Source organism: Vombatus ursinus, unplaced genomic scaffold, assembly GCF_900497805.2.
Source record: "Vombatus ursinus unplaced genomic scaffold, bare-nosed wombat genome assembly UNPS02009205.1, whole genome shotgun sequence".
In the NCBI taxonomy this organism is placed as follows: domain Eukaryota; kingdom Metazoa; phylum Chordata; class Mammalia; order Diprotodontia; family Vombatidae; genus Vombatus; species Vombatus ursinus.
The window spans coordinates 19,498,230-19,511,797 of record NW_020948983.1 but is presented as its reverse complement, the minus strand read 5'-3'; the positions used below and the strand labels follow the sequence as shown (position 1 = coordinate 19,511,797).

At 35.0% G+C, this 13,568-nt stretch overlaps 1 protein-coding gene across 2 annotated transcripts in view; it reads left to right on the top strand.

Annotated features, from left to right (window-relative positions):
* BTRC (beta-transducin repeat containing E3 ubiquitin protein ligase) overlaps positions 1–13,568 on the top strand; it is a 193,136-nt gene that overhangs the window by 45,219 nt on the left and 134,349 nt on the right. The window lies entirely within an intron of this gene.

Here is a 13,568-nt window from a genome sequence, read left to right as displayed (position 1 = left end):
ACTTAGTGGCCAAGGGAGAATGGAGCCTAACTAGGAATAAAGGTGGGAAATGTCCAGGGGCCATGGGGAGGTAAGACAATGGAGAGGAGATTGGGTGTAGCCACAATGAAAGGCCAGTTGATGGGATTATAGCCCCAGGGGAACGCCAGAGATTTGGGAAAGTCCAGGGTTTTTCCTTTCTGGGGCCCAGATTCCAACCCCATCAATACAATATAGTGCCTAGGTTTAGCTTTATTATAACCAATTGTCAACGAATAGCGAATATCTCTTTAAAAATTTGACCTTTGTCTTAAAAGCTCATTAAAAAACTAAAACAAGACCAAAATATTTCATAATAGAACTAGTAACTGACAACATTTCTTTCAGTTTTAGTATATCTAAACAAATGAAAGAAACAACCCAAATTGAAGCTTTCACAAATATGAAGAAAATGGTAACTCAATGTCAGTATTAAATTGGATCATCCTTTATAGTGTATTTATCTTTTGCCAGTGACTTCTGAAATGTTTCTTTTCAGAACTGAAGTTGAATACCAAAAAACATGTTGATGGAAGATTATAGAAAAGTCTATATATTAATTTGCTTTGGGTCATTTTAGTCTCTTTGGTAAATTTATAATTAGAAAGACCTTTCAAGGCTGTGTTCTGGTCTCACAGGTACACAACTACTCCATATCTGGTAAATCAAGATTCATGTGTTAGCATAGGTTTTTTTTAAGCATATTATTTACACAATTCACTGGAATGGTTCCTTTGGAAGTTGGGTGGCTCTCTTATGTAATTATGTACTTAGTTACTCTTGCTATACCAAGCAATAGAAATTCAAGGAAGAATAATTTACTGCTTACGCATAGTTATTAGAATTTTAAAGCACTTATTTGTTCAAAATTCCAGTTTATTCAGAGTGTTGTTTGAGTAACTACATATTTAATAAACAAAATGAATGAAATTTATTTTTATTGGTGGCCAAGTTAGAATTTTAACAATTCTAAATAAGCATTGCTGACTACTCAGTATTACAAGGTTTCCCTTCTTTCCAAGTTTTGTGGTAATATTCCGGTATATGGAGAGGGGAATAAACCACAATTTTAGAAATCATTTTGAACAATCAGAGTTTTTACATATAGCATCCCTAGATGACTTCTTTGAAGAGCAGTACTCACTTATGATATGTAAATTCTAATGTGTATATTTTTAATTTTATTATGTTGCTTCCCTAGTGTCAATAGATATACTAAAATGCATTTTGCAGATTTTGAGATAATGTAATTTGACCTAGTCAAGGCTGGTTAAAAAATAATAAAGGTGATTACAAAATATCTCCTCCTTCTCTCTTCCTAACTCCCCTCAACCCAAATTGCCAGGTCCCAAGGCCAAGTTGGAATCTGAGATAACTGCCTCCTGCCCCAGGGCGGACACTGAATGCTAAGGGCAAAGAAACTGGGTAAAACAGATGGTGTTTAGCCTTTGACCTTCTCTGCCCTTAAGGGACTGAGAATAATTAGAAATGTCGAGTAGAGTAGCTCTTGGAGGGAAAATTAGGAGAGATGAAAAAGGTATCATGAATGATATGCCAGAAGTATAATGAAATTAAAGCCTTCCAAAAAACTGTAGTTCAACACTCTACCTTATTTCATTTCCTTTATATAGCACATTGCTTGAAAGGCAGTACAGTAATATATTTTTTCTGGTTTTCACAGTATTTAAGCTATATTTTTCTTTGCTCGAACTGACCGAATTTTTTATAGCTATTTTAACATAAACTACTCTGCATTTTTCTTTCTCCTTTAAATGACAAACCTCCTCCTTTAATTGTTTCTTTAACCTAAACTCAGTGAATTTATTTTGTAAATAACCTCAAAGACCTTTTCTGAGATTTCACTCACAAATCAGGGTTACTTGTAGTAATTTATTTGGACCTAGACTTATCTTGGTTACCATAACAGCTGCTCATGAAACGATTTGTTTGCATTAAGGAGCCTACATTTTTGGCCCAGTTAAGGAATAAGTAAGTAGCATTTTTTCTCCAGTTTTATGTACCAAAAGCCAGCTCTAGGGATTTATAAAGCAAGAATTCTACAGCCAAATAATTTTCTCTAAGACTGACCTTTCTAGGCTCAAATTAGGCCTGTGAGTGAGAATGGTACAATTGAACTCAACTATTGCAGGAAGTTGATTGAAGCATTTAAACATTTCAGATCCCAGTCTCATAGCACTCTTTATCAAAGTGAATTATTTGCCTTCATTCATGTTCTCTGTCACATATTTTATCTTTACCTCCACCCTTCTAAGGATCTTAGGATCAAAGATCTAGAATTGGAAAAGACGTTGGAGGTTATTTAGTCCATCCTTTTCATTTTACAGATGAGGGCCCTGTGGCTCAAAGAGGACACACAGATAGTAGTGGCAGAGGAAGAATTTGAACTCAGGTCCTTGTGCTCTTACATTCAGCACTGTTTTCCTTGTACCATGCTGTCTGTCTCCTTAAGATATTATCTTCATGTAGAAAAATTAGAACACTAATGCATTATTGGTGGAGTTGTGAACTGATCCAACCATTCTGGAGAGCAATTTGGAACTATGTCCAAAGGGTTATAAAACTGTGCATACCCTTTGACCCAGCAGTGCCACTTTTAGGTCTGTATGCCAAAGAGATCATAAAAATGGGAAAATGACCTACATGTTCAAAAATATTTATAGCAGCTTGATAAATTGATACAATTTATACAATGACAGCAATATGGCAAATGCAAACAACTTTGAAAGAATTAGGAACCTTTATCACTGTAATGATAAAGCATGATTCCAGAGGATTAATGATGAAACATGCTACTCACCACCTGATGGAAGAGTGAAGGACTAGAGTGCAGAATGGGATTTTTATTTTGGACATGGACAATGTGGAAATTTGTTTTGCTTGACTATATGTGTTTGTAATGAATTGGTTTTTTGTTCTCAAGTTGGAGGTATTGGAATAGGAGGGTGAGAAGGCAGATTTTTGCAAACTGAAAAAAAATATGTAATTTTTTTAAAAAAGAAGCTTACTATCTACTAGGGAGAATACAACACATTTCCAAATTAGTTTGACACAAAGTCAAGTGTGATTGGAGCAAAAGAGAGATCCAGACAATGCACTGTAAAAACATTTAAACCTTAGTCTCTCTCTTGACCTCCAATCTCACATCACCAACTGTCTATTAGACATTTTCTTTTTTTTTAATTTTCTTTTATTTTTTTAAATAGTATTTTGTTTTTTTCCAATTACATGTAAAGACAATTTTTAACATTTAAAAAGAAATTTGGGGAGAAAAAAAGAAATTTGAGCTCCAAATTTTCTCTCTCCCTTCCCCCCCAGATAGTAAGCAGTTTGATACAGATTATATATGTGCAATCATGTAAAACATGTTTCCATATTAGTAATGTTGTGAAAGAAGAAGCAGAACAAAAGGAAAAAACCACACACACACAAATGTCAAAATAGTATGCTTACATCTGAGTTCAGACTCCATAGTTCTTTCTCTGGATGTGGATAGCACTTTCCATCATGACTCCTTTGGAATTTTCTGGGATCATTGTATTGCTGAGAAGAGCTGAGTCATTCATAGTTGATCATCGAACAACATTGCTGTTACTATGTACGATGTTCTCCTGGTTCTGCTTACTTCACTTTGCATCAGTTCATGTAAGTCTTTCCAGGTTTTTCTGAAATCTACCTGCTTGTCATTTTTTATAGCACAATAGTATTCTAATACATTCATATGCCACTACTCGTTCAGCCATTCCTCAGTTGATGGGCATCCCCTTGATTTCCAATCCTTTGCCACCACATAAAGAACTGCTATAATTTTTTTGTACATGTGGATCCTTTCCCCTTTTTCCTGTTCTCTTTGGGATACAGACCTAGTAGGGGTATTGCTGGGTCAAAGGGTATGCACAGTTTGCCCTTTGGGAATAGTTCCAAATTCCAGAATGGTTGGATCAGTTCACAACTCCATTAACAATACATTAGTGTACCAGTTTTCCCACATCCTCTCCAGCATTTGTCATATTCCTTTTTCTGTTTATTGGACATTTTCAAATAAGGTTTTCCATAGGCATCTCAAAACCAACTTCTCTAAAACAGAACTTATTATTCCTCCTCACTCCATATCCATCCCCTTCTGAACTTCCCTATTTCTTTCTTTCTTTCTTTTTTTTTTTTTTTTGGTTAGGCAATGGGGTTAAGTGACTTGCACAGGGTCACACAGCTAGTAAGTGTTATGTGTCTGGGCCGGATTTCAACTCAGGTCCTCCTGAATCCAGGACTGGTGCTCCATCCACTGTGCCACCTAGCTGCCCCTCCCTATTTCTTTCAAAGATACCACCAACTTTCCTGGCACTCAGGTTCCCAGTCTCGGAGTCATCATCTCTGAGGTGAGACTCCTTACATTCTCTCATCCTACATATCCAGTCATTTGCAAGATCTTGCCCATTTTACCTCTACAGCATATCTCACATCTATCCCCTTTTCTTTACTTGTAGGGCTTCAACCATAGTTTAGTTCCTTATCCTCTCTCATTTTTGGACTATTGTAATAACCTCCTAATTGGTCTCTTTGCCTCGGGTGTTTCCTCTGTCCACCCAGCTGCCCCAGTGATCTTCTTGAAGCATTGGTCTGACTATGTTACCTTCCTATTTGATAATCTCCACTAATCTCCTATTTGTTACCTCTAGGAAAAAATATGAAATCCTGGTATTTAAAGCCCTTCATAATCTAGTTCCAGACTAACTTTCTTGCCTTATTATATGCTCCTTCACTCTGTGGTCCAGTTAACTATCCTTTTTTGCTGCCCTTCACAACTGTATTCAATCTCCTATCACCATGTCTTTGCACAGACTTTCTCCCATGCTTGGATTATTCTCTGAGCTCATCTCCTTTACCTTTTAGAAGAAATGAATTAAAAGATTTCAGACTCTTCACCCTCTAATCCACTACTAGTTTAATATTCCTTAAATACTATTTTCTCATGTCACTTCTTAGGTCAAAAAATTTCAGTGACTGTTTCCTACTGTTTTGAGTCTCAACACCTCCCTGACTTTCAAGGTTATCTATAACATGTGTCTATTATTATAGCCAATTTCTTCACTGTCTAACAATTAGTTATCATTGCTGTTTCTATTACTCTAGGCATTACTGTGTTGCTTGTAAACTCCTGTAATAACAGTAATTTAACCCTTAACTGTATATTACCTTGTAATGTTCATTTTTGTTTTATGTGTATTAATCTTTTTTTCCTCCAAATAGATTGTAAGGTCTTTGAATGCAGGAAGCAGATACTGTCATTCTAGTTCATAGTGAGCACACAGTAGATAATAAACAAATATTTGTTGATTGAATTGTTTCTAGATAGAAATAACTTGCTGTTTGTTAGTATCTTTCCAAAGCCTCTTAAATTATAATTATCATATGTTAATAATCCTGGGATTTGATTGCTCTCTGAGATAACAATGACAATACCTTATATTTATACAATGCCTTACATCTTTCAAGACGTTTGAAAATATGTCTTATTTTATCCTCATGACAATGCTGTGAAATAGGGAGTGTCATATGTGAAATAAATAGAATCTCTAAGAATCATTGAATTTGTATAGGTGGACTCTAGATACATCCTGTGGTTTGTTAAGTAGTTCCACTGGCCCAAATTTTACAGGTGATAGTAGTGAAAAGATAATTATTATGGTCCATGGCTTTAGGATACATAAACTCTCAATGCATTGCTTTAAAAAAAATTGTTGATTATATAGTTTCTATTACTTCTAGATGTTGATCAGCAGGGACCTACTGAGGTTTTGTTATTCAGCTTTCCTATAGTAAATAAATAAAGCCAACCCTTGACCCCCAGGACTCTCTTAAGAATTTGTGATACCCACTTCAGTCAGTCAAGATAGGGAGGGAATAGTTGATATGTGATCTCTTTGTAAATTAATTCTTGAAGTTGAACTTGATGAGCACTAGCTAGTATTCACATTGAGGCATCTAAGATTGTCTTTCCTCTGATTACCAAAGGTAAGAGAATATATGTTCATGAATTTTTAAAACAAAGTGCAAAATTTTAAAAACAGATGACCTCTTAGGAGACAACTTTTGTTGAAAAATTTCATAATACAAGTAAGTCTTGGTTTGGTTTTGAAAAGCAAAGTTGATTGAAGTTAAGATGGTGGCAAAATGTCTTGACTTGAAGTAGGAATCCATTTAGTAATCCATATTTGAATTTCATAGTGCTAGAATTTGCACTATAATGTTTTTTATTTTATCATATTCTACTTCAGAGAAAAACTTAGTGAGCACATATACTAAGTTGGTTTTAACTTTGGTAGCTTTTGGTACTACATGTATAAGTTATATAGATTATAGGTATAAATATAGGTATTCCTTCCAGTGGTACAAATTATAACCCATCCATGACTTCTCACCATCTGCAACTCTTATCCATTTGTCTTCCCATAATTTTCCACGAGTGTACAATATAATGGAAACTTTTCCTCTGATCTCTTGATGATGTTTGGTTATCAGTGTAGCACCCTTGCTTTCATTACATTATTAACTTATCTTCTTTTCCAGTCATCCATTTCTTTGATAAGAAATGCCTGTCTTACAAAATTTTTCATTGGTAATATGCTACAGCTCACTGACAACCCTTTAAGTGCAAATCTTCATTGCATCTCACCTTTGAATGATTCGCAGCTTTAATTCTTTGGAGACTAGTTTCTATGCTTCACAGAAATTTAGCACTACTAGGAGAATATTGTTATTAAAAAGATAGGCCTTTATTTCAGGAAGAAGTGTAGGTTCTTAAGAGTATTATACAGTTTGTCAAATAAAAGCTGCCTAGCTCCCTTTTTAAGTTTTGGATTCCAATTCATTGCCCATCTTTAGTGTTTGTCCAAGAAACAAATATTGACAAATCAGTTCTGTGGACTGCCTGTCAACAGGATATATGCATTCTTCATCCACTTGTGTTTTCCTCTCTTGTTTGAATAGTTTATCTGAACTATTTGAGTGACTGTGGATCTCGTTTAGGAGACTTTACCGTGTTTCTGGACTCGTTAAAATCAATACAATATTATCCATAAACAGCAACATTTGGATGATTTCATACAGGATGTGACTCTTCTCAAGTCACTTCTTCATTTGTGAAAGAATGGGGTTTGGACTCAGTGGTCTCTGAGGTCCTTTTTAGCTCCGAACCTGTGACCCTAGGGAATCCTAGGGATCCTTTCTAGTTTGGATTCTGCACTGTGTATTCTTCCTGATGATGGCAGGCGTACTCAAGCCTAAACCTCCCTGTTTTTTGTCTTACCTGATATTAATTATAAGGTTGTTGTTTTTATTATATCTTTTAAAGAATCTTGTATGATTTAGCAATCTTGAATGCATTTAAAATAAGTATGGGAGGTATCTTGTTGGAAATACCTTTAAGTGGATATTATGTTCTGTTGAATGAAGTGCTTTTTAAAAAATCATCCATGAGCGATAAGTATAGTGAGATCTTGTATTCCCTCATCTTTTCAGTCAGTTGTGTGACTAAGAAATAGTTTGCTTTATATGTCTGCTATAGAATATAATTTGCAAAAGGCTGCCTGTACCCTTCTAACAACTTCATCATGGATGCCCTTAATACAAATGTAGATTGTTCATGTAAAGATTTTGTACAATTGGGAAAGTAAGTACATAGTTTAGAAATTATTGCCATCTTCTCTGCCTCCTTTTTTGTTTTCCCAAGCATTTGTTATCCTCCCCTTTTTCTGATATCTTGAGAAGCTATCCCTCAGTGTCTCTTTCAACTCATAAAAATACTATGCTCCGTCCTTCAGGCCCTGTCTTGTTTTAGCAGGGCTGTTGTGATAGTTTAATAGGTCTGCCAGTTTCCAAGTTCTGCTCTTTACAATCCAGTAATAGTAATGCTAAGAATTAGCATTTATATGGCACCTTAAGGTTTATGATATGCTTTACATATGTCATCTTATTGGAAGCTTAAAACAACCCTGTCAAGTAGGTGCTATTATTATCCTTATTTTACGGATGAGAAAACTGAGGCTGCCAGAGGTTAGTGATTTGTCCAGGGCAAGTGACTTCCTGACTCCATGTTTAAACCCTCTATATAATATTCACCTAACTGCCTCTAATCAGAAGTGTCAAACTCTAGAAGTCCCTCAGTATTCTGTGGTGTGGCCCAACCAGATTCAAATGTAATTGGAAAATATTTAACAAAATAAACAAAAATAGAATACAATACAGATGACCCTCATTTGTGGTTTTGTAAGTCAGTATTCTGCCTTCAGGAATCCATTTCTACTTGAGTTTGACACCACTGCTCTAATCCATCTACCACTCAGCTGCCAAAAGTCTTTCTAAAGAACAGGTCTGACTGTGTCATTATTGTATTCAAGAATCTTCAGTGGCTTCATATTGCCTCTTTGATAGAACACAAATTCCTTTCCTTGTTATTTAAAGCTGTTAACATTAGGCTCCAGCCTACCTTTCCAGGTGTTTTCTCCATTCTTCCTTTTTATATAATTTCATGTTCCTGACATACTGCCCTACAGTTTGGCCCTTGAATTCACTGTCCCAATTCCTGCTTCATGCCTTTGTACAAGTTGTTCTCCATACCTGCAATGCTTTTCTTCTCCTCCAATCCAAGTTTTCTACATACCTACCAAAGTAACTTTCCTTAAACTCAGATCTGACTTTGTCACCCCCGTATACAATAAACTCAATTGTTGCCTCTAGAATAAAATAGAAACTCCTCTGTTTGACTCTTAAAGCACTTTACAGTTTGACCTCAGCCTGTCTTCTCAGCTTCATTATATATCACTCCTCTTTCCACACTTTATAGTCCAGTCAAATTGTCTTTCTCTCCGTAGTACTCCATTTCCCATCTCAGTGCTTTTCTACTTCCTGTCCCTCATGGCCTGGAATGTACTCCCTCTCTACTTTGACTTCTTAGAAGCCCTAGTTTTCTTCAAGGCTCAGCTCAATCACTACCTTCTACATTACTCTGCTCCTTCGCCAGTTGCTGTTACCTCTCTCCCCTCAAATTATCTTGTGTCAATTTTGTATAGACATATAAATGTACAGATTATTGCAAGATTGTAAGGTTTTTGAGGAGAGCCATTGTTTCACTTTTGTCTTCGTATTTCCAAAGCCTCACATAGAACTAGACACTTAATAAATGCTTACTGATTGATTGACAGCAAAATCCATATTTATAAAATGAATAAATTAGTGTTTATTTCTATCACAGAAGAATCTCATTTTAAAAACCTATTCAGTGAAAGATTCTTTTGAAAAATACAACTTTCCTAGTGCATTTAGAATGTTCCATTTTTTTCTTATTTTTATTCGTATCTTCTTATAAGGATAGGAACTAGATCTGTTATTTTATTGGTGTAGGGAACTCCTGGGTAAGAAAACTTACTTTTAAAAAAAATTTAATACTTTAAAAGAATTTTAACATTCTTTTTTTTTTTTAATTTTTGAGTTCCAAATTCTCTCTCCTTCCCCCCCATTGAGAAGGCAAGCAGTTTGATATGTTATACATGTGCAGTCATGCAAAACATTTCCACGTTAGTCATGTTGTGAAAGGAAATATAAACCAAAAAAAAAAAAAAAAACCCAAGAAAAATAAAGAAAGTAAAGAAAAATATGCTTCAATCTCCATTCACATGCTATCAGTTCTTTCTCTGTTGGTGGACAGCATTTTTCATCATAGTTCTTCAGAATTATCTTGGATTGTTGTATTGCTGAGAATAGCTAAGTCACTCACAGTTTATCATCATACAGTACTGCTGTTACACAATGTTCTCCTGTTTCTGTTCACTTCATTAAAATCTTAACAAGTTTAAGAAAACTTCTTCTACCACTGTTTTGCAGTTGATGTAGTTTTAGAGGGTAACATAGGGACACTGAGAAAGTAAATGACTTGCCCAAGGTCATGCAAACAATATATGTCCAAGGCAAATTTTATTCCAAGTCGTCCTGGCTTCAGGGCTGGCTCTTCATCCACTATCTTTTTTTATATCAACTTAGTTTATAAGAATACCCTCCTCCCAACCTAGCCAGTTATCCTTTGTAACAAAGAGTAGATAGAGAAAAAAAAAGCATTTCACAAAACAACCAACCATCCAACACATCAAGTCTGTTTAAAATGTGAATTATTCTATTGTCTAGAGTGCCCCCCCCTTCCTCTGCAAAGAATGGAGGACTCTGTACAAAAATTAATTTATAAAAATTCAGTTTAATACATTTTAATACCTCTAAAGCAACTGTCTGTAGATCAGAGTAAGTATATAAATGTTGAGGAGGTAATTCAGCATTTTAAAAGTGACTAAATTTGGTGGAATTAAGAAAGGCTGTATAAAGAGATATAATAAACATGGATTGACAGAGAAAGAAGATGGAAATTATTTTAAGCTTCAGATGAGGAATTGTGTGTACAAGAATGCATGGGCCTCAAAAAACAAGTAATGTGCACCAGGGAATGATATTGAGATTGAGATTTAGAGGTTGGTGGTACTAGCCAAAGATTTGGGATTTCATAAAATAGATAATAGCAAGTCACCATAAATTACTTGGAGGGGGGGTTGTTTTATTTTTAAAAATAGATTTTTATTGTTTTTTTATATCACCTACATTACCTCTGTGCCCCTTTTTCCCTTTTCTCCCAAGATGCTATCCCTTATAGCAGGATTTTTTTTTTTAAAGAAAGAGGCAAAAAACTTCAGCAAAATCAATCAACACATCAAAAAATCTTCTATTAAATCATCATAAATTCTTATATAGGAGAGTAACATAATGAAAAAGATGCTTGAGGATGATTTTTCTAGCTGTTCCCCAAATGAGGTTTACAACCACCCGAAAGAGTTCAGCCTAACAATCTACATAGGAAAAACCAAGAGGATGAACTATTGTTCTGACTTTGGTTTGTACTTGGGTGGACACCCTATTGAACTCTCATCCATCAGTGCATATATGTTGGACAGACACTACAGGTGGACGGGTGGGCTGGATTGCATTTGGGAAATTTTACAATATCTTCATTTATTCCAAACTTCTCTCTGAAACAAAAATTTAACAGTGGAACACCACTGTTCCAAGTGCTATGATCTCCAAAGAATTAAAATTGTGGCTCACCCAAAGGGCAATGAAGAGCCTGTGGTGGATGTCAGTAGACTGCAGCATAGGATTTTAAAGTATAAGTGAAAGAAACTTTAGAGGCCATCTGTTTCAACCTCCTCATTCTACAGATGAGGAAATGAGCAGCCAAAAGGCAAAATGAATCGAAAAGGGTCGTATAGGTAGAAAATAGAAGAGCCAATATTCAAACTCATATCCTCTACCAAATCCAGCAGTCTTTCTGATATACCAAGCTCCCTTTAACCCAGGAGTTGCATACAAAAAGTGGCATGAAAGAGGTCATTGAAGAGATGTCTGATTGGAAAAAGAAACTGTAGTGTGGCCTTTTGTACAGAGATCTGGCCTCAGAATCAGGAAGAACTGAGCTTAAGTCTGCCTCAAACACATACTGGCTATTTGATTTTTTTCTTAACTTCTCAGTGCCCCCAGGAAACTCTCCAAGACAGGTAAGCTACAGGGAAGGTAAAGGAAATCCTCATCAGCCAGCTCAGTACAATGATGAAATCACAGGTCCACTTCCCCTTCCTCATACAATCACCAGTCTATTACTACAAAAGGTGGTGTAGCCAGAGTAAGGGCTAACATGGATAGTCCATATGCTGCACTGGTATCCTTATAATGTTAAACAAAAATCTAGAAGAAGGGTTTTTAATGTGTCATGGATACCTTTGGCAGTCTGATGATGCCTATGAAATGTATAAAATTTATATATACATATGTGTATGTGTGTGTATACATACATATATGAGAAACCTATTATATTGAAATATTTATCAAATTTTTAAGTTCACAGAGCATAGTTTAAGAACACCTGACCTAGAAAAAGGCCTGTAGCCTGTTAAGTGTATATTCTGTGCAGAGTATTCATGGGAGGACATGGATTAGGGTTAAAAAGGATGAGAAGGGATGAATGGGTTGCAATATTCACTACCAGAAGGAGTCTCCTCGTGTAGGAGATGATAGATCCTTTGATGGTATTTTGGCTATCACATGCAAGACAGATTGAGTGAGGAAACACTAGAGGTGAGGAAATCAACTAATGGTTCAGGTATTAAGATTGCTATTGTCTGATTGCTTCCCGGGCATTGATGCATATTGTAATGAAATATTGCAAAGCAGTATACCTGAATTCTAATACACATTTCATTACTTATTAACTTTATGACCATGGGAAAGTCATTTAACTTCTCCTTGCCTCAATTGTTTAATCTATAAAATGAAGATACCAGCTTTAGACTCATAATTCTGTAATTGTGAAGAGAAACCTACAGAGTTCTCATCAGTTCTTAAGTGTCCCTTTTCCTTCTAATAGAATATATAAGCCAATTTTAGATGATGTGGGTCATATATATTAAATTTCATTTTCAGATGCTAATAGCAATATTTCTAATGCTAATAGCATCAATATAAATATAAATATATTAATATAATAATTAATTATATATTATATAATATAATTATATATAATTAAATATAGCAATTATAGTCTAATATAAACCTATAGGTTACAAAGTTTTTATTTAAAATTTAAAATGCTATGTCATCATCCTTTTGAATCTTTGAAAATACCAAATGTCATTCAGCATTATTTATAATTAATGTTTTTAAAAAAGCATTCTTTCATGTTTCTTACACATGATGGCCAGATACTTAGCTTTTATTCTAATCAAACACGATTAAATAGTAGCAGAGTATTAAGGTTATCCTTTGAACAAAGATATTCTATTTTTAAATATTTGTTGTGGTAAACTGTAGAAATAAATGACGCATGTTAAATATCACAGTAAAGGATTGAATATTTTTTGAATCTCTAAGACAATAATAACATTAGCATAGTGAAAAGTTTTCCAAGTTTTCCTGGACTATTTGATACTGAGAATACTGTTATGTTTTCTAGTATTTTACCTTCTTTTTAGTTAGTTTTTAAATATTAGGAGCAGCTCCGTGGGGGCTTTTTGTTGTTATTTTTCCTTCTGTTTTAGTTATTTTTTGGCCCCTTTGTGTAATGTTAATCCATCTGGAAAGATGAAGAGGCAGCTGCTATGGTAACGAAGCATTTTGCGTAATGAATAGCAAAGTAACTAAACACATAAAACACATGCAAACTGTCACAGAGTTAGTTACTGTCATTGCCCCCAAAGTTGTTGCTATACTTTCTTTCCTTTTTTCTTTTCCCTAACCTCTAAAAAGTCTAACTTTACTGAAGTGTTTTGTTTTCTAGTTTTCCTAATGTTAAAATGCTGCCATGGACCCTCCCCCTTTTCTGCTTACTTTGCAAAATTGTTCACCCTATGGTACATCAGAGGTAACTGCCTATGCATACGGAAAGAGGGTTGATTAATTGGACAGAATCATAATTTTCCTTTGAGCAAATACACAGAGATACAAAA